At 45.4% G+C, this 22,181-nt stretch overlaps 1 protein-coding gene across 1 annotated transcript in view; it reads right to left on the reverse strand.

Annotated features, from left to right (window-relative positions):
- The window catches only part of LOC310784531 (uncharacterized protein), an 88,335-nt gene extending 70,254 nt beyond the window's left edge, over positions 1-18,081 (reverse strand). Inside the window, exons 1-2 of the mRNA XM_083645514.1 lie at positions 18,053-18,081; positions 8,049-8,110 (exon numbers count right to left, since the gene is read on the reverse strand). The gene's annotated coding sequence lies outside the window, so the exon portion shown is untranslated. The remainder of the gene's footprint in view (positions 1-8,048; positions 8,111-18,052) is intronic.
- Positions 18,082-22,181: the final 4,100 nt, after the last annotated feature.

Genomic DNA, 22,181 nt, shown 5'->3' on the forward strand with positions numbered 1-22,181 from the left:
AGTGGTGGATTCGAACCACTGAACTTCTGATTCCAAAGAAGGCAGCTTTAACCACTCAGCCACGACGGCTTTCGAACTTTCTTAGTGGAGTTTGAGAGGATAACTGTATTGTCACTTCATAGCTTTGTTATTATAAACAGAGACTTGGGGGAAATATTGATACTGATTGATGTGCTTTAGAAAGTGCTGAGACTGAGTCAGCCGATAGGTTAACTGTGCCTTAGCTGAGCCACATGTAATGTGCAAGCTGACTTAATATAATTCCAGTGTGCAATAACTGCAATTTGACACATACTGTACATTCTACTTTATTATACTTTACTCTACTTACTCTACTTTATTTTAGTTTACTCTATTGCATTTTACTGCATTTTACTTATTGTATTGACTGTTTACGTTTAGGGAGATACTGTGTGATACTGTGTTATGCTGTGTGTTCTGAGTGCGAGCAGCGGTAACTTGTCCCAATTTCCCCCCGGGGATCATTAAAGTCTTTCTGATTCTGATTTTGGTTCTGAAACATTTATTTATATTTATTTTCTTTTTTTTTAATACATTCTAATCATTTTCTGAATTGGGGTGTAAATAGTCACATGAGCCATTTACAGCTCATGTGTGTGTGTGTGTGTGTGTGTGTGTGGGGGGGGGGGGGTGAGGGGCTTGGCACAGTCACACTGCAGAAATGCATTCATATTAATCAATATTGCTTTTTTTTTCAAGCTACAACTGAACTAACAAAGTATCAACATTTTTTCCCAAGTCTCTGTTTATAATAGCAAAGCTATGAAGTGGCAACTACATCTGACTGTCTAATCTAATCCAATTCTAATCCAATTCTAGAAGTGAGTTGCACTGCTCCTTCTGCTACTGTACTTCTGGACTGATACCTGCGTGCTCTATAGGCAGGCAGGACCCCGCTGCTCGCTACAGTGAGATACACATTATGGACTATGTGTGTCCCCTAGTGGTTGAATGCCATTATTGACATCTCAAACCATCTCAAAAACGGCACCGCATCGTCAAGGACACAGTACTGAAAAAAATCTGTCACGACGGGAGTGACTGCATCTGTAGTTCTCCTTGTGCGGTTATCAAGTCCAATACAGACTGTGCTCCATCCGCGCCGCACTATTACTAGTAAGTTACCGACCCATAAACGCTCTGCAAAATCCTAACCCCAACCCAAACCTTATTGTTATTAACCCGACTGCTCCGTCTGCGTATTCTACCACGATCTCTCAAATTAACACAGTTTCTCTTCATCGCTCCGTCCCCTCACACCGCTCTCGCCCATCCCACAAAACATTAAACACCAACCTAATGATTATAATAATAATAATGGCTTTAATTTATATAGCACACTTTAAAATGTAAAACAAATCTCAAGGTGCTTTACAGTAGCTAAAATGTTAATTAAATCTACTCTTGGTGTTGAATGCTCTAAATCTGCTATCATGGACAATAAACCTATTTGATTCGGATTCATTAATATCAGATCAATCACTAATAAAGCCCTCCTGGTCAATGACTTAATCATTGAACATAATATTGACATTATGGGATTATGCGAAACCTGGCTAAAGCCGGACATTGTTCTTCCACTCATTGAAGCCTCCCCCCCTAACTTTACCAATTCGCATATTGCCAGAATGTCAAGAAATGGTGGGGGCGTCGGCCTAATTTATAACTAAAATCTAAGTCTTTTACAGGATCAAAAGTATAAGCTCTCATCATGTGAGATACTTACCATGAGACACTTTAATATAGCTGGCCTCGGAGCCTTCTACCTAGTTATGCTCTACCGCCCACCTGGGCCCTATTCATCTTTTCTTGATGAATTTTCCAATTTTCTCTCTGACCTCGTAACCCGCACGGATAATATCCTTATCATCGGCGACTTCAATATTCATGTAAACTGTAAAGCTGACCCACTCTGCAAAGCCTTTCTATCTTTAGTCGACACCTTTGGCTTTGCTCAGCTGTTTCATGAACAAACGCATTCTAACCGCAACACGCTTGATCTCGTCATCGCTCGTGGTATTAACGTCTCAGATCTGTCAGTCCTAACAGGGGCGGACTGGGATCATAATTCAGGCCGGGCATTAGATACCAAGCAGGCCAGGCCGATACGGGCCGACGCGCGTGCCCGTGACCTTTGGCCCAATTTGGGCCATTTGAAGCCCAATTTGGGTCGTATGAAGCCCAATTTGGGCCGTTTGAAGCCCAATTTGGGTCGTTTGAAGCCCAATTTGGGCTGTTTGAAGCCCAATTTGGGCCGTTTGAAGCCCAATTTGGGCCGTTTGAAGCCAGATTTGGGCTGTTTGAAGCCCAATTTGGGCCGTTTGAAGCCCAATTTGGGCAGAGTCCAATTTTACAATGAGATGCACCCACTTTAACCCTGAAGTGTAATTATTACTTCAGACTAACTAATAAAGTAATAATATATGAGACACATTGTGTCTCATATAAAAATATTACGATATATAAAAGCTTACGAGTTCTGCGTCCTGCCGTTTGGCATGTCCTTGAGCCCACGGACATTCACTGTGTGCGTGGAGACAGCCCTGGCTCCCCTCCGCTTGAGTGGGATTCGCGTCTTCCTCTATCTCGACGATGTTCTTATAGTGGCAGACTCGAGGGTCCGCGTGGAGCACACCAGGGCGGTGACAGATCACTTGCAGACCCTGGGGTTTTTGGTGAACTGACAGAAGAGTTGCATGCGGGCGGCAAGGGCGTTAAGTCTGGGTCTGTCCGTGTCAGTGCATCAGTGCACGGTCATGTTGGGACTTATGGCCTCAGCGGTGGACGTGTTCCCGCGTATCACTGCATGCCTCAAAGACATTGGTGCTTGGATGTCTGCCCACCATCTCAAGCTGAATCTTGGTAAGACAGAGCTACTCTTCCTCCCCGGGAAAGACTGTCCCCTCACCAATCTCTCCATATCCATTGACAACACTACAGTGTTTCCCTCTCAAACAGCTAAGAACCTTGGAGTGATCCTTGACAATCAGCTGTCCAACTCAGCCTACATCGCAGCAACTGCCCGCTCCTGTAGGTTCTCCCTGTACAACATCGGCAAAATCTGTCCGTTTCTCACAAGGGAAGCAACACAACTCCTGGTCCAGGCACTGGTCATCTCTCGCCTGGACTACCGCAATGTTCTTCTGGCTGGGCTACCTGCTGCAGCCATCCGACCGCTTCAGCTCATTCAGAACGCTGCAGCCCGTCTGGTATTCAACCAACCCAAATTCTCTCATGTCACTCCCCTCTTCCGGGACCTTCACTGGCTTCCCATCTCGGCACGCATTCAATTCAAAACACTGGTTCTGGCCTACAGGGCAGTACACCAGACAGCCCCCCTGTACTTACAATCTATGGTCAGGCTTCAAATCTCTCACCATTCCCTCCGCTCCTCCACCAGTGAAGGACGCCTCGCCCCTCCTCCACTACGGGGCCTCAAAAGTCACTCATCCCGTTCGCGACTCTTCTCGTCCCTGGCACCTCAATGGTGGAACGAGCTTCCACCTTCGGTCAGGACGGCCGAATCACTGCTGATCTTTCGGAAAAGACTAAAGACACACCTTTTCAGGCTCCATCTGGGCCCTTCTTGAACTAACTTCTTTCTCTCTTAAAGCCCCAATCAGTAAGATTTTTGAAATTCTTTACTGTAATATAAGAGCTTTTTAGTCATAGGCCATGGTAGATTGACTTGTAATAGGGAGACTCTCGTCTTTATTTATCCCACACCGCCCTCCATTGGCCAGCCCTGGGACTAAGCAGTTTGTCTGCCACGTCCCATGGTAATAAAAAGAAGAAAAAAAAAGATGTGCGCATGCGCTCTACAGCGGAAGCGTTGTATTCCTGAAAACCAGGAATCAACTCGATTCGGATTTGCTACGAAAATTATGTTTCACGGAACTATGGATTATTATTTCATCACGTGGTGAGTACCCGATGTCACAACATGTACATAGAGCTTTCTGGCGCTGTGTTTTGTTGACTTTGAACGGCGATATCGTTATCGATACTATTGCACGCAGAGGGCGCAGTTTCCCCAATAGCAAAACTTGGAAAACTTGCTGAATGGGGCTTAAAAAAAAAAAAAAAAAAAAAACTAACCTGAACTAAACTTGTACCACTGTTCCTTCAGAAGTTGTAGTTGTCATAGACTGTGTTGCATAGTTCATTGGTTTCTCAGACATCGCCTGGACCAGGCCAGGCACTGTTATCGCAGGATTCCTCTGGCGTGTCCGGCCCGGCGGACATTGAGCAGGTCGCCGGACCCCCGTTACCTCTCAAGAGAGGCACTCGGTTGGGCCGTGTCCTGCTCAGGTTGGTCATTCGCACCGACGCCTCCCTCTGGGGGTAGGGCGCGGTGTGCGGAGGCCGCTCGGCGAACGGCCAGTGGGGAGCTCAGGAGCTTCGCCACATAAACGTGCTAGAGCTGGAGGCGGTTTGCCTGGCTCTGTTTCACTTCCAACGGCTGATACATGGGCGCCATGTTCTGATGCGTTAGCGGCGGAGATTCACCTGTGGAAGTATCCCCGTTTCCTTTCGCTGTCAGCGGTTCATGTGCCAGGCCGGCTGATTTCCCCAAGCAGATATTGTTTGCGGACCTGATATTCTTGGCACAGGGCCCATCCTGGCCATTGCCGTCACAGGCGGATCTCCTATCCCAGGCGGAGGGGGAGGTATGCCACCCTCCCCCAGCGGGTGGAAACTAGCAGCCTGGCTGAACGGGACCATTTGCTAGCCCAGGGCTTGCCAGAAAAAATGTGGTTTGCACATTTGCTAGAGTGCTAGGGCTACTTCGACCCGCTCTCAGTACACGTACAAGTGACGGGTCTTTGCGCGTTGGTGCGTGGATAAAGGAGTGGATCCAGTGAACTGCGGCCTGTTCTCTGTTTCCTTCAGAGCCTTCTCGACGCGGGCCAGTCCCCGTAGTCTCTTAAGGTGAACGTGGCCACGATTTCTGCTTGCCACATGGGAATTGAGGGTAGACCCGTTGGGGGGCTCCCTTTAATCTTGCACGTCATGGAAGAAGCGCGTACGTTGCGCTCGTCATCGCGGTGCATCTTTCCTAAATGGCACTTGGTCACGGTGCTGGACGGACTCTCGGGTCATCCGGACTCCGTTGATCTGAAGCTTCTGTCTTTGAAGACTGCGCTGCTGCTGGCCGTGTCATCAGGAAAGAGGGTTGGTAAAAAAAAAAAAGATTGCCCTCTCGGTGCAGCAGTCCTGCATGGTGTTCGCTGGTGATGGACGCAGGGTGACGTAGGAATATTATTGCCAGCTTTAGGTCTATGGTCATAGACTTTCTGTCCCCCGCCATTTAGTTCGGACGAGGAGTGACGTTTGCACATGCTGTGTCCTGTAAGGGCGCTCTCGGCCTATACGTGGCGAGAACGCGCTTGTTACGCACTTCGAACCAGTTGTTGGTCTGTTTCGGGCAGAGAGCCCAGGGTGGACCCCTTTCCAAGGATTGCTTATCACACTGGATAGTGGAAGCGATTGCTTTAGCATACTCTGTGCAAAGGCACCCCAGGAGGGTATCAAGTTGCATTCTACGCGAGGCGTTGCGACGTCTTGCACATTATTACGCGGTGTAGGGGAGGACATGTGCGCTGTGGCCTCATGGTCCTCTCATCACACTTTTTTAGGTACTACAGTCTTGATGTGTCCGGCTCGCTCTTCGCGCGTGCGGTCCTGTCAATTGCTAGACGGTAGTGCTGTTGTCACTCCGATGCCACATGATGGGGCATGGGCGGTTGCCATGCGTCTGTTGTTAACCTACGCCTCTCAGGGTCGCTCTGAGGAGTGCTCCCTGCAGCAAGGGCGGTTGAAGTTGGCAATAGTGAGAGCTTGAGTTCGAAACCAAGTAAAACGTTATGGTTGTGCTACAACCCAGGTTTTACGAGTGAGAACGAGAGCTCTCACTACCCAGCCTTGCTGCGTCGATTGCGCTGTGGGCTGGATGAGTTGGAGTGAGGAGCATGAGAGCTGGGCGGACGTGATGCAATGACAGCGATTGCTAGTGGGTGCCGCACCATTCTCATGCATACCATGCCACCTACTGGTGGATGGTTGGTTTTATAGAAAAGGTCATTTTTGGAGTAAAAATGAGTTAATCCAGTGACGCTGCTGTGGCAGCGATATGGCAATAGTGAGAGCTCTTGTTCTCACTCCTGGGTTCAAAACCTGGGTTGTAGCACAACCCTAACGTTCAAATCTGACTAGACTGAACAGTTTGTTTTAATTTACCGGACCATGTCAATGCTAAACCAACATGCATGATATGCCTGCAGACTGTAGCTGACAATCTAAACTGGCAATTCAGCACAATGCATGTTGCCAGTTGTAATGCCAATTATCCTACAAAATCAGATCAGCAGAAACAAAAAATAGCAAAAATGAATGCATCATACAACTGCTCCGTTTCTACTATCGTGATTACCATCTGCAAAAGAAAGACCAACATCTGCATGCTGCATGTGTCATGGTCATGGACCTTGCTAAAGTTAAGAAGCCATTCGATGATGCAGAGCTGATTAAAATGTGCAATTTATATGGTTGGCGAAGTTTTAAGTCATGACAAAAACAAGAAAACGGCTGTGTAGCTTTTAAAGCAGGTGCCATTGTTGGCCAACATGGCAACAAACCTATAACCAATCATCACTCCTCATGCCTAAACCGAATCAATCAATCATGATCAGGCCCGTATCTAGCTATGAGAACAGGGAGGTCCGGACCTCCCTAATAATTTCAGAGAAAGATTTTTTTTTTTTTTTTTTTTTTTTTTTTACAAATGTAATTAAAAATATTTTGCAGTGCACTATGTTCCTTTCTTGTTTAAGAATGTTTCGGGAAATGAAAATGTAGCCTATTTAAATATAATGATCAACAATAACAATCAAGGAAGTTACATGCTTGTATGCTAGAGAAGAAGAAGAAGCGTGCATGTTGTGTTGAACCAATCAACAACCAATAAGAATTGTTTAATCTGGCAATAAAGAAATGTGAACTTGACATGCTATTTTAATAGCCTACTCAAAAATGCACCTCCCACTATACAGCAAAGAGAGGAGTCAATGTTTCTTGATATATGCCATTCAGATCAGAATAATTAGTCTAGTCATTAAGTTTGCTGATAATATTTCTATCATGTTAAGTCTGTGTCATGTTAACTGGTGTATTCAGAGCAAATAGGGAGATATAGAGCATTATCATCATGCTATATATCTCCCTCTTTGCTCTAAATGAGTGAGAAAAGGAGAAAATACTGAATAATTACATCGCAACAGTATCCTAATGTTAATTAAAAATGAGATATTCCTCTAAATATGGCTAAAAAAGGTTAAAAAATTTTTTTTATTTAAAATGATATATTACTCTAAATATGGCAAAAAAAAAGGGGGGGGGGGGACTCAATTTTTTTTCAATTTCGAAACCCTGGATACGGGCCTGATCATGATGACTTCTCATGCCTGAGCCTAACCACTCATCACTCCTCATGTCTAAACCTAACCAATCATCACTCCTCATCATGCATGCCTGAAGGCCTAAATATAGTTCTGCGTCAAACACCTCGCCGAAAAGCGGCGGGTGGTGAGTGACGAGTCTGCCGGCACAGCCTATGTGCAGCTCCTCGAAAATGTGACTCGACGGCGATGCAAATGACGCGAACAGCGCAAGTATAATATAATGTAGATGGGGAAATAACAGGAGAGAGTGAAAGCTGTTACCAAGTATGCACTACATTATCTCCTTGGATTGTAGTCATTTAAATCCTAGTGAAATCACACAATTTTACTCATTTTGCTGGGGACTCCCCTGCGACCCCTCGTCAAGCTGACATTCGAGTATAAAGGACTAGCTGCCGCTGGCAAGGCTCCAAGTCGAAGCTGGCGCAGAAGTATATTCAAGGCATAAACCTAACCAATCATCAGTGCATGCTTAAACCTAACCAATCATCACTCGTCATCCGTAAATTTAACTAATCACCACTCCTCATGCCTAAACCCAACCCTATAAAGTCAGACTGGACTCACCTGATGTTGCAGTCTGTGACTCCGCCATGATGTCACTCCACTGGAAACCAGTTTTTAAGAACCTGGAAACACAAGAAAGCAAAATGAGTATACATAAATTGATCTCTGACTTACACACTTGATCCTGATCAAAGTTAAAGTGATGTGAATTTACAACTTTGAAATGCACCCCAATACTGCCAAAAGTCAATTTTGGTGAGGCAGTGAATCCTCACTTGTTGCTGCACTGCAAATAATATTTCCGATGTATTTTGCCCATTCTATGGCCAGGCGAGGGGCGTTTTGGGGTCATTAATAAACAATATTGATTCTGTTATTTTTCTATAATTTTTTGGGTAGTGCTATTTCTGTTATTGCTGCGGCCCGGGTCCGCCCGGGCCGCAGCAATTGGCCCCTAGCACAACGACCTCACAAGGTTCCTCCTCAGCCAAGTCACTGGGGCAATCCATGTGGCGATCCATGTGTGGATTGCCACCATATGGTGGACAGGTTTTCTTGCGTTCACTGGGGGTGAGGGGGTGCCGCTGTGTCCCGGCCTGGCCTTCCCTCCCACGCCTTATGTGGGCGGGGGCCGGGTCGGGGGGCATCGGTGCTCTTCATCACTGGTCGAGGGCTGCCGGTTGGTTTAGAACAGCTTAGGTAGGCGATAGATTAGCTACAGCCTAAGGCTGACCTGTTAGTGTTCAGGCTAAAATCAGACTAGAGCAGGGTAGGATAGGCCAGATTAGGCTGTAGATTAGCTAGATACTATGTCCCAGTTAGCTCTGGTTAATGCTTAGAGTAGTCAGTTGTCTGATCTTCTCCCCCCCCCCCTCTCTTTCCCCCTTCCCCCGCTTCTTCCCTTCTTCCCCCTTCTTGTTCTCCTCTCTTTCCATGCTCTTTCCTCCCCCACATCCCACCGCCCCCCCCTCCCTTCTCCTGCTCTCTCCTCATTCTCCCCCCCTCTGCTCCTTCTCCTCTTCTCCCCTATTTTCCTGAATCCCTGCCACTTCCTGCTCTCCCTTCTCTCACATTCCCCCTGCTCTCCTTCCCCTGCACCCTCCCACCTCTCCTTCTCTGCCTCTCTGTCCTCCCCCCTCTCTCACATTCCCCCTGCTCTCCTTCCCCTGCACCCTCCCACCTCTCCTTCTCTGTTCTCTCCTCCTCCACATTTCCCATTTTCTCCCCACCCTCGCCCTAATCCGGGCCCGTATCCTACTCCCTCCCTCCACCCTAGACCCTACCTCTACTCTCTGTCCTCCCCCCTCTCTCACATTCCCCCTGCTCTCCTTCCCCTGCACCCTCCCACCTCTCCTTCTCTGTTCTCTCCTCCCCCACATTTCCCATTTTCTCCCCACCCTCGCCCTAATCCGGGCCCGTATCCTACTCCCTCCCTCCACCCTAGACCCTACCTCTACTCTACCTCCCCTGTACCCTTCCACCTCTCCTTCTCTGTTCTCTCCTCCTCTCTGTCCTCTCCCCTCTCTCACATTCCCGCTGCTCTCCTTCCCCTGCGCCCTCCCACCTCTCCTTCTCTGTTCTCTCCTCCTCTCTGCCCTCTCCTCCCTCTCACATTCCCCCTGCTCTCCCTCCCCTGCACCCTCTCCTTCTCTGTTCTCTCCTCCTCCACATTTCCCATTTCTCCCCACCCTCGCCCTAATCCGGGCCCGTATCCTACCCTAGACAGTTAGACCCTACCCCTACCCTGGCTCTCCCTCCCCTGTACCCTCATCTCTCCTCCTCTGTTCTCTCCTCCTCCACATTTCCTATTTTCTCCCCACCTCCCCCCTCTCCTCCCTCCTCCCTCTCCCTCCCTCCTCCACTCTCCTGCTTTCTTCAAATGTTCAAATGTTATCTTTATTCTGTATATTCTTGTTACTGTGTGTTAGCTAGAATCAGCTAGACATACTTTCTGTGAAGCCCTCTGAGACATGCTTGTGAATTAGGGCTATATAAATAAACTTGACTTGACTTGACTTGACTATTTTACATTGAAGTCAACGGGGAGAGGCTTGTGTTTTCACCCTAAAAGTGGGCGGGGCCTAATTGCCGATCTGATGTATTGGGTGCTGATACTGACATAATTCACGGATAGGATTTTGCCGGTCCATGGTGTTGTGCGTTTAGGAGCTGGTTTGGTTATGGATATGATTATCAATAATGATTAATTATTGATATTCATAAACTATGGTAATATGCTAATTATCTATCAAATCAGACTCATCAGACTGACAGCAAACCAATCAAGGTCAGTCTCATAATTCTTAATAATTGTATTTTGTACAACTATTGAAGGCTAGAATTTGTACTCTGAGCCTCTTCACAGCTAAGGCCACAGAAAGAGCTATACATGAATAACCACTGGAGTCTATAGAATGTATAATAAAAAAGATGTATTCAATCACAACATAATGGAAGCATCAACATAATGATTAAAGCATCACTTCATCACACTCAATCTACAAACTACTATAGCTAATTGATAACGATAAAGCTGTAGGAGCCTGGCTGATCGAGGGGCCGTCTGTTTGGGCAGAGGGGGTTTCACCCTGTGGGACAAGGGCAGTCTAGGGGTTGGTTAAATTCCCTGTTGTGTTTATGGGGTCCTCTCCTTTGATCTAGACTCACCAATTGTCTTCTGGCTGGGTTGTGGTGAGAGTTCAGTAACGCAAGTAACGACTTAAGTGGTTGATTAGTTACTGTAATGTGATTACTGAATTTAGGAACGCTAATGCCTTACACTACTTGTTACTGACAAATGTAATGTGATTACAGTAACGCATTACTTTGTAACATGTTACCCCCAACACTGCCTGCAAGTGCATAACAAAATCATCACAATGCAGGAAATGAAGTGCTTGATGCTGTGTCTGTGTGTCTGTGCAAGTGTCTGTGTGTCAGTATATCTGATGATGTCATCAGTGATGTAATCCTTCCTCGGTGAGGCTATTGTGTTCTGTGATGATGTCATCAGGCATGATGTCATCAATGATGTCATCAGTCAGTGATGATGGCATCAGGGATGACGTCACTAGTGATGTTGTCATCAGGGATTACTAGTACAGTGCCCGTTCCCCCATGCACCACCCCGTGGGCGCTTCCCCCCTGCACACACTGCACTCTGTCAGGTCCCCCTAAGCATATTCCCCAAGTTTGAAGTCGATCCAACAAATGTTTCTCGAGATAAACTGCTTTTTGTGTTGCCAGTAGGAGGTGCTATGTTAAATTGCAAGAAATTCAGCAACTACTTCGAGTTCCCAGGATTCAGGGTTCATCCGATTGACTTCAAACTTGGGGAGTGCGCCCCAAGTTTGAAGTCAATCGGATGAACGGTTCTTAAGATAAACCACTTTTTGTGTTGCCAGTAGGTGCCACTCTGCCGATTCATTTATATCCTGGCTAAAGCTTATTATGCTAATCCGACATGTTCAGTTAACCAACAGAGATAAATCAACCAGGTTTCCATTACTTCGCTCGGTCCAGCAGGGTTGCCCTCTCTCACCGGCCCTCTTCGACGTCACGCTCGAGCCTCTTGCCTTAAAAATTTACCACGTATTTTTAAAATACGTGGTCACCCAGATATCACAGGCCTGAAGGTCAGAGGTACTGAGACGCGCATCAGTTTGTACGCCGATGATGTAATATTATACCTACATAACTCAGAACAATCGATCCCCCCTCTCCTAGAATGAATCACCTCCTTCGGTAGGCTGTCCGGATACACAATTAACTGGACAAAGAGTGACTTTATGCCTCTCACTGATGTCTTTACTCCCGGTTTCCTTGAAAGTCTCCCATTCAAACTGGTTAAAGACCGCCTCACCTATCTTGGCTTGACCATACCCAGAGATCCTAAACTAATATTTAAGTTGAATTTTGGTAATTTTGTTTTAAGACTTAAACAATGTATAGAAAACTGGAAACTATTGCCCTTGTCTATGATTGGACGTATAAACTCAGTTAAGATGGTTTCACTTCCCAGGTTCCTCTATCTGTGTCAAAACCTTCCCATCTTCCTTACATCAGCTTTTTTCAAAGAACTGGACTCAATAATTCTGTCCTATATCTGGAATTATAAGAATCATAGAATTTCAAAAATTCACTTACAGAAACCCACGTCTGAAGGAGGGCTGGCCTTACCAGTGTTTAAGCAGTACTATTGGGCTGCCAATGTTAGAGCTCTAATGTTTTGGCTGCAAGGGCCCCCTGACAATTTAGCTCTCAGGGCCCCCCTGTGGCTGAAAATGGAGGCCAGCTCTATTGCCAACTCTTCTCTGCCTGCCATCTTATTTTCTAAGCTAGAGAGGCCGGGGACTTTTAAGGATTTGGGTTTTGTTGTAAGAAACTCCATCAGAATTCTAAACCAAGTTAGGAAAGTTTTGAGTCTACCAGATGTTTCTATCCACACTCCAATTTGTTTAAATCACTCTTTTTTGCCTCCTTGGTCAGATAGAAACTACCATGCCTGGAGTGAGAAGGGATGGCTTCCATCAAATACCTATATATAGATGGTCATTTTGCATCCTTTGATTTACTGAAAAGGAAGTTTGAGTTGCCTGGCACGAACTGGCTCAGATTCCTACAAATCAGAAATTATGTTCGATCCAAGATTCTGGCCTTTGAAGCGCTCCCAAATGAACATGCTCTTTTCGATGTTTTGCTCCTCACTCCAAGCATCTCATCTCTAGATTTGTGTGTCTGTTTGATGACTGTACCATGGCCTCTACTGAGAGGATTAGAGAGGCATGGCAGGAAGAACTTGGTACTGAATTATCTGACATTATATGTGAAAGGAGCCTGTCGGTTGTACAACTCTGTTCAGTTAATAGCAGACATCAGCTGATTCAATTTAAAGTCGCTCACCGTCTCCACCATAAGCAGAAATTACACAAGATATTCCCTACTATCTCACCACTGTGTGAAAGATGTCAAGGGTCGGAGGGTACACTGTCTCATGCCTTCTGGTTCTGCCCCTCACTGACGGGATTCTGGGCCAGAATATTTGACTGGTACTCTAAGGCCTATGGGGTGGCCCTTCAGCCGGAGGCAGAACTCACCATCTTCGGCTGCTCTGAGTCGTCTCTGAACTTTCCTACAGCTGTGCAACAGTCTCTGACACTGGGGAGAACTGTTGCCAAAAAACAAATTCTGAAAGAATGGAAATCCCCCTCTTCACTTTCCAATTGTGGTTGACGGACATGACCTCTGTTATACGCATGGAGAGACTCAGGTTCCTGAGAACCTACACACCTAGAAAATGTATAACCATCTGGGACCCGTTTTTAGTTTACCTCAACAAGGCTAGGGGTGACGGGTGACTCACCCGGCTGGCTTCCCATAGACCCCTTGAGTGAGACCCCAGGTATATCGTTTACAAGAACATAAGCACCTTAGGTGGCTGGCGGCACCACTTTGTAATGTTGAATGTTGATTATATATTTTTTTGTTTCTCTTACTTTCTTTCCCCTGTGTCTGAGCCTGTTTGTCTGTTTTGTCTTGTTTGTGTTCTTACTTAGGGAACTCTCTGACAGAGTTCATGTCTGGAAAATGTAGGCTAGCCACTTACCATTTTAGCACGGGCCGAAGCAAAATACTAACGAAATAGCGAGTGTGTAAAATGGGCCGAGGGTATTTGCATTAGGAGGAGGAGGTGTGTGTGTGTGACGTGTGAGTCAGTGTGGAGTAGTATTCATTTCGTCGACGAAAACTATGACGAAAAATGTGAGTCGACTACCAATTTTTCCCCAAGACTAAGACGAGACTAAAATGTTCAGACTTGTAGTTTCATTGACTAAGACAAGACTAAAATACTTTTAGTCGACTAAAACTTGACTAAACAAAAAGAGGATGAGTTTGACTAAATATGATACTGTGGAGGTGTATGTGAATGAATGATTGAATTAATTAATTAATTAATTTGACACGTCTTAAATGCCACAGGTATACATTTCATCAGCTCAAAGGAGGCAAAATAAATAAGCATACACAAAAGCACAAGCCGTCAAGGATAACACAAAAAAGCCCAGGGCTTATTTCCATTGTGGTCCTTTGGTGTAAAAAGATTGAGTTGAATTTAGGAGAAAAGAAAAGAAGACGTGAGAGTACAAATATGACTAACAGTCAAACACTCACAAAGAAGGCCACAAACTAAAATCTCACTAAAAGCAATCTAAAATATACAAGAATACAGATCAATTAAGAACTAAAAAGCAATCTAAAATATACAAGAATACAGATCAATTAAGAACTACACCAAAAATGATGATCCTATGGAACTAAAAGATTGAAATACAAATGAAAACAAGATTATAATAATAGAAAGAATAAAATAAATAAGAAATACAATACTGCCCTATTATCTAAAAGCTATTTTTTCACCTGTTTTTTAAAGCTAGATAGATTCGGGAAAGTTTTAATCTGTTTGGGGAGACTGTTCCATTTTGTGGCTGCAGAGTACAGGAACGATTCTTTCCCCATCATGCTTTTAAATTGAAAAGGAGCAAAGTCTGTGTAGAGCTCCCTCTGGTGGAATATTTATGGTTGTCTCTAATGTGTGAGTCAGTGTGTGCTCGTCGAAATGAAGGCAGCGTCCCAAGCCGGCAGGGTCAGGCGTATTGAAACACACCACCCGTTCGGGAAACGAGAGTGAAAGTCATCCAGCGTCCCCGAAAGTAGAAAGCGTCCTTTCCGTTCCATATGACTGACTGATACTGAAATACTTGTGTTGACCCGTGCTTCGCACGTGGTAAAAACTGAACACTGGAGAGCGTTTTTTTCTTTATATTTTATTTTAAATTCCTCCTGAACAGTACACAAACAAAACACACGAACAGGCTCGGACACAGAAAAAAAAACATATTACATATTATCAACACCAAAGTAAAACCAGAAATCGCAAGATCGCATAAAGGTGGCGTTTCTCTATGGGTTGTGTTTCGCGGATTCACTTGTGTTGTTCAGTCAGCCCTCAGCAGACAAGGCGGCAGAAGAGGAGAGATTTCCCCTCTATATTCTGTCCAATAGACGAGTGACCGTTTCGACCACGTGACATTGTTCAGAAAGTTTGGTGCGCTTGGCAAATTGCATGTAAGCGAACCAGACCAAATGAAAAATGAAACAATGTTGCAACTTCACCCCCGCTGAGTCCACCAGCTTATTTGTGAAAGCGACCTTAGTCTCTCCATCCATAGTCTGGCTGGCCAGCCTCCCCTCCCAACCGTGAGAAGAGTCTGGCGGCGCAGGTCTCCATTGTGGGATTGCGATGGGCGGCGCTTGGCGGCAGTGCCCTTGGAAAATAGTTTCCAACAATCCAACTTGCCATTTTCAGCGTGTAGCAACGAGCTAGTGTGTAGGTTTCTGCCGTTAGCTTGCTAGCTAGTTAGCATTGTTGTTTTCACTGAGGCGGCAGGGCACTATTTACAGCGACACACAGGGAGGAGGGAAGGCTCTGAGTGACATGGTTGGAGCCAATGACAGAGCTTGTAATAAGCCGGGAACGGACATCCGGCAGCGAGTGAAACAGTCGCTCCAATGGGGAGCAGCTGTAGAGCAGGGGAGGGCTTATCCCAGTTGCCTGTTTCCGTGCAGCCAGACTCCTCTCACGGAAGGGAGGGGAGGCTGGCCAGCGAGACTACTCCATCCGTATAACAGAGGTCATATCCGTCAACCACAATTGAAAAGAAGGTGAAGAGGGGGATTTCCATTCCTTCAGAATGAGTTTCTTGGCAACAGTTGTCCCCTCGTCAGAGACTGCTGCACAGCTGTAGGGAAGTTCTATTACTTTGCGCTAAGAGCTTTAAAAAGGACCTCTTACACGTTAAATACCTCGCTGCGCTGGGAGCGCATCATAATCTTCGTGCTGCACAGCGCAGTGCAAAGTAAAATTCATTTTGGATATGTCATTATGCACAGCCTGGCACACCAGGACATCAAATTCTGCTGCTAAAATTGGGTATTAGCAGATAATTCAGTGAGGCAATAAAATAAAAAATAAATAAAATAAAAGAGGGAAATGAATTGAGAAAACTTGTTGGACAATGGACATAGGCTATTTACCTTCATAACCCAGAGGGTCATTGGCACCACAGACGATCTGTCAATAAACTCTCTCCATCTCTCTCTGTCCTCGCATGAGTGAGTCCACTCTATTACGCATGGAGAGAATTACAGCATATTGCATGCCTCGCAACAGCGATCGCGAGACGGGAATCTGATTGGTTTTGATTGACGTAATGCCCAGCAATGCCTGGCAACACCTGTGAATAATTCTGGTACTTAAGACCGCCCAAAGCGCACGGCTCTAATTTGTCTTGATTTATCCTAAGTTTCCATTTCCAGCACCATTCTTGTCGTGTTTTAGATGTTTTCCGTTCAGTGAAATAATATCTGGGTTATGATCAAATAATATTTTCTTCCTAAATTCACAGTTGTGAGCAGTCCATCCGTTAATGTTCCAGTGCACCAGACAGAACCCTCAGCAGTACAAGGAGCAGACGAAGCAATTCCGTCAGAAACAACTACCAGGTTGTTGCATGTTTCTGCATACTGCATGGGTGTTCTGCATAGTTATTGATGGGGTATTCCACATTTGTATGTGTTTAGGGATTCCTATTTCTTCGCCTGATATTTTTTCATTTTCCGCCCCAAGCATTGATTTGTAGTTTTATTTTTTCCCTTTGAGATAAGAGCTGAAAGAAAACTATTAGGCTGTAACTGTCTCTATATGTATCCATGGTTCATCAACTGTATTGTTTATTATATGATCAAAATAAAACATTTGAGCTGCGTTGTGGTAAAGTTCCAGATTCGGAAGGTTCAAGCTTCCTTCCTCTCGAGGATAATACAGCAACTTTTTCTTTAATCTATGAGCTTTATTTGGCCAAATAAAGGAATAAAGAAGGGAGTTCACCTCATTAAAAAATAATTTTGGTGGGGTAAGTGAAATAGTCTGGAATATGTATAAAAAAATTGGCAACCACATCATTTTAAACAGGTTTATTCTGCCAATTAAATTAATCTTGAATTCAGACCACCTTTCAATATTGCCTGACTCTTGCCTTCGGTAGACCCTTTTCACAGGGGTCATTTTGTTTTGAAAAAGGCAGGGTGAACACAGGTGCAAGCAAAACAGTAATGAGGGTTTCCAACTTCCAGTCATAGAAGTTGCAAACCCTCATTAGTGTCTTGTTTGCACCTGTGTTTACTATGCCTTTTTGACACAAAATGGCCCCAGTGAAAAGGGTCTATACTATGGACGAGAGTAAAAAGAAGTGGGCTAATGTCGCCAGTGCCACTTCATACACACGCATCACCCCTGACAGTTTTCGCCTGGCCGTGCACACCCCAAATTTTGTAACTACGCGGATGCAGCTGGGCGGACAAAGTGGAATTTTCAAGACTCCCGCTCACTTCCGCGAGCAGAAACCCGCAAAGAGTATAAAAGCTCCAAACGTTTTCTCGTCAGGATTCCGTGTTTCTCATTTCCGTGCAACAGTCCGTGTGGGAGGTATAATTCCAGCTTAAATATGAAGAATAGCAGATAAGACAGAGCGTTCCCCGCCCCACCGTCACGAGCTGCCTGTGTAACCGAGTGAATCAGCCCCGATTCCTCGTGAGTCCCGAGTAAGTTGGTTAAACTCACTCCCCCAGTATAAAGGCCTGTTAATCAGCTCCGCCAAGGGAGCTAGTTCTCTTGGTGTAGTGGTTAGCGTGTGCACTTTGGAAGCTGGAGGTCGGCAGTTCGAATCCACTCCCGGGCAAGCCCTTAACATGGATTGCTGCAATTACCATCAACACAACGCCGTTACACCTGCATAAAGCTGGCAAACTATATAGGCTTCTATAGGCTGCAGGCACATGCTAACTTCTCTTTGTTTTTCTGACATCATCATTGTCTCACAATTCACCTCTTTTCTCATGACTGGAAAAACAGGGTTGAACAGGCTGGTGAACACAGTAGACCTCGGCTAGACAACTGACTCAGAGACTTTGACAGTAAAAACAACAATAATAATGTAAACACTCACTGCCTCAGCCGTTTCCCTCCTGCTCTCCGTGTCTCAAAATGGAGTCTGCCTGAAGTGACCTATTTTACTTTGAATTTCACATCCGCCTATTTATGCCACCTGCAAGTGTTGTCGTGGCATTTGAGTGGGGGGAGGGGTGAGAGAGAGAGAGAGAGAGAGAGAGAGAGAGAGTGTGTGTGTCTGTGTGTGTGTGTGTGTGTGTGTGTGTGTGTGTGTGTGTGTGTGTGTGTGTGCGCGTGTGTGTGAGAGAGAGAGAGAGAACCCCGCAGCAGTTAACTAATATCAATTGTGTGTCAAACAAACTATAAACTATAAGCTATCACATCACATATATGTTGACAGTAAAAACAACAATAATAATGTAAACACTCACTGCCTCAGCCGTTTCCCTCCTGCTCTCCGTGTCTCAAAATGGAGTCTGCCTGAAGTTAACTATTTTACTTTGAATTTCACATCCCTATCTATTTATGCCGCCTGCAAGTGTTGTCGTGTCATTAAGTGGGGGGAGGGGTGAGAGAGAGAGAGAGAGAGAGAGAAAGTGTGTGTGTGTGTGTGTACTTGCAAGGATGAGGTTAGGCGCGCTTCCACCCGAGACAGCCCAACAGGCTGGTCCGGTGCTCCCAGAGAATGGACAAGTATAAACTTGAAAGAAAACACTTTAGGTCCAAAAAAAACCCAAAGTAGGCCACTGGAGCACACAGATCCTTTTTGAAAAACTTTATTGAAAAACTAACGTTTCGACGCCATGCGTCTTCATCAGAGTTGCCAACACCCTGCAGTTAACTAGTATGAGTTGTGTGTCAAACAAACTATAAAAAACTATATAGGCTATCACATCACATTTTGACATTGTGAGTGAGAGCAGAAGTAGCTCAAGAGTTTGATGTATAATCATATGCATGCTGTGTTAAAGTTGTGCGAACTGTTGTAGTTTTTAAAATGTAAACAGGGTCAGCCGGCTAGAGTGAGACGCTCAAGCTCAGGCTCCATAGGGTCCCATTGCCGTTTCCACCCAGTGACGCGGTTTGTTTACCAAAATGCTCATCATCAGCTAATCCCACATACAGCAGCCAGGCCTACAGTAGGTATAGACATTTTTATCTTGCACATCAGCTTATCTCTCTCTCTGTAGCCGTTTTCACACACACAGATCGCGCAAAATTGCAGTTCAGAAGTCCCGCAAAACCGCCAGCCTCGCCACAGAAATTGCTTTGACACACAGCCAAGCAGCACCGCCACATTCCCGTCCTGGGGTGTACTTTCAGGCGACAGCCACCGCTCCCGGATTGAAAGGCGAGCGGAGGTATTTCCACCCAGCTCTTCCTAGCCCAAATGTATATTTTCATAGGTTAGTGTAGCCTATGAACGAATTGATTCAACAACCAAACATCGCCGATGTATGCCAGCCAACGACATGCAGCTGCGGGTTGTTAAGGATCAAACTGATAAAACAACGTGCAGCTGCGGTCGGTAAGGATCAAACTGATAAAACATGAAAGTGTTGTCCACATGCAGCATGGTAACAAGGCTTTCAATATTCATCTGATCGCCTTTATGGATGCACCATCATGTAGCCTATTAGGTACAAGGCTAATTCTTATCTTTTGGTTCCAGTTTTGTGTAAAGCAAATTATTCCCATGAAGTAGCCTAATTAGTGTCCGTACTCCGTTCTGAAAGACGACGCCCGCATATCAAACAGCTGCAGTCTGCATAACGTTCGTCGGGGGAATAGTATAGGCTATGGGAATGCACAAGTGGCTAGCTAGACAGATTGCAGTTCTGGAGCTGGTTTCCAGAGGGAATATCCTCAGACCAACTCGCCACAGACAGCTATAGTCCTCTGAAGCGTATTATTATATCCATTAATTGTACCTACTAATGTCAACATCGTTTGAGCATAAAGCCTAACCTACTTACAGACACGAAGCATTCCTCCTTTCGTCCCTGCAGTCATGATTGTATAGGCTACTTTTTTTACTTTCACTCATGCACTTTCTTGCTGCATGAGGTGATTTCCCCTGTAATTTTTTTATGAATGAGCTGACCATTCGCACCGTTCCGGCTTGCAGTTCCTACGCTTTCAAGTGAAGGCGGGTTACCTGGTAACCTGGCGCTGTGACTAGGTCGGCTGACGGAACCAAAGGCGTACAACAATTAGCCACCAACCCGCGTTCACAACTTTCACATCGGAGGCGCCGATCGTATTTTCCGTGCATTTTGCAGCTTTCAAGGCCGGTGTGAAAGCGCCTAATCTCTCCTCTCTCTCTTTCTCCCCCCCCCCCTCTCTGTCTCTCCCAATTCAAAAAGGCTTTATTGGCATGGAAAACAGCTACATTTACATTGTCAAAGCAAGTGTGAAACAAAACAAAAATTCACAATAATAATATAACATAACATATCATATTTTAATAATAACACAATTATAACAAAACTGTAGCACAACTATAGCCTGTTTTAATACAGATATTTTGTACTGTACATAAGGCTAGGCAACACAAGTTTAAAATTAGGATATAGGGCAGATGAGTTAAAGATATCACATGTAGATATGTACAACATGACTGTCTATGTACAAGATGTGCAGATCTCTCTCTCTCTGCCTGTCTCCCTCCCCCCCTCTCTCTCTCTCTCTGTCTCTCCCTCTCTCTCTGTATCCCTCCCTCTCTATCTCTCGCTCTCTCTCTCTCTCTCTCTCTGTCTCTCTCTCTCCCTCTCTCTCTGTATCCCCCCCCCCCCCTCTCTCTCTCTCTCTCCCGCTCTCTCTCTCTCTCTCTCTCTCTCTCTCTGTCTGTCTCTCTCCCAGTCCCTCTCAATTAAATGTAATTCAAATAGGCTTTACTGGCATGACCATATGCATTACAGTGCTGCCAAAGCGTACAGGGGAAAATACAGTTTTAAACATTTCAAGTTAGTTTTACTTAAAAATATATTCAGGAATGTTTACAAGAAATCAGAAAGCAATGTACTGTATACTATGAAATGTTTTTTGGAAGTTGACATAACCAAACCTTAACCCCAACCAAGTGGCTACCAGTGCCTATAACCCAACCCCCCTCACCCCAACCCCCCAGCATAACCAAACCTTAACCCCAACCAAGTGGCTACCAGTGCCTATAAAGCCAACCCCCCTCACCCCAACCCCCCAGCATAACCAAACCCTAACCCCAACCAAGTGGCTACCAGTGCCTATAACCCAACCCCCCTCACCCCGACCGCCCAGCATAACCAAACCCTAACCCCAACCAAGTGGCTACCAATGCCTATAACCCAACCCCCCTCACCCCAACCGCCCAGCATAACCAAACCTTAACCCCAACCAAGTGCCTACCAGTGCCTAAACCCAACTCCCGGAGTCGGAATACCACCCAGAAACAAACTACGCCTGATAGCCTCCCATTTATTAGCAGTAGGGTTCCCAGAGTAAAACCTGGCCATTTCCACCACTGCTTACGAGCATTCTATCACCTGCTGCATGGGTCCGTGTACTTGGCGGCCATCTGTTTTTAGTTTTGAAATTGTGAAACAAATTTGCATTTGCATTTGCACACCCAGGCGCACCCGTAACTACGTGCATGCTTTGGCATTGGCACACCTATGTCCAGTAGGCCTACAATTATAACAGTGCTTGTGCATGTCCCCAATTTGCGCGGCGTTAAACGCTGAATTATCGCTTTAGCGAAGATAGGCCCCATGATTTGTTCTGACTTGACCTGCTGTTTTACATTTAGACTTGAAAGTTGATATCAATGATGACATAGACTTGACATTAATGACATGGACTCAACTTGTTTGTCTACATTTAGACTTGACACTGACTTGAGACTTTTGTCTCACCCAAGACTTGACACTGACTTGGGACTTGAGCAAAGTTGACTTGGACACATGCTTGGGATTCAGTTCCATGTTCTCCATGTTTAGCTCTCTGCTTTATGTTTCTCCTTGGTTTTATATTCGATATTCGCTCGATTTTGTCCTTTTCTGACAGTAATAGCTTCATGAAAACTGAACCAATTCATTCCAGGTTAGTCTGATTTTGTACAGATAAGTGAGGCTGACTCACCATCAACTCACCAACCTCAGCGGTTATCGCGCAAGTGCCAAGGAACGACTCTGAATATCCTTCTGAGT

Source organism: Poromitra crassiceps (assembly GCF_964638095.1).
Source record: "Poromitra crassiceps genome assembly, chromosome: 10".
Lineage (NCBI taxonomy): Eukaryota > Metazoa > Chordata > Actinopteri > Beryciformes > Melamphaidae > Poromitra > Poromitra crassiceps.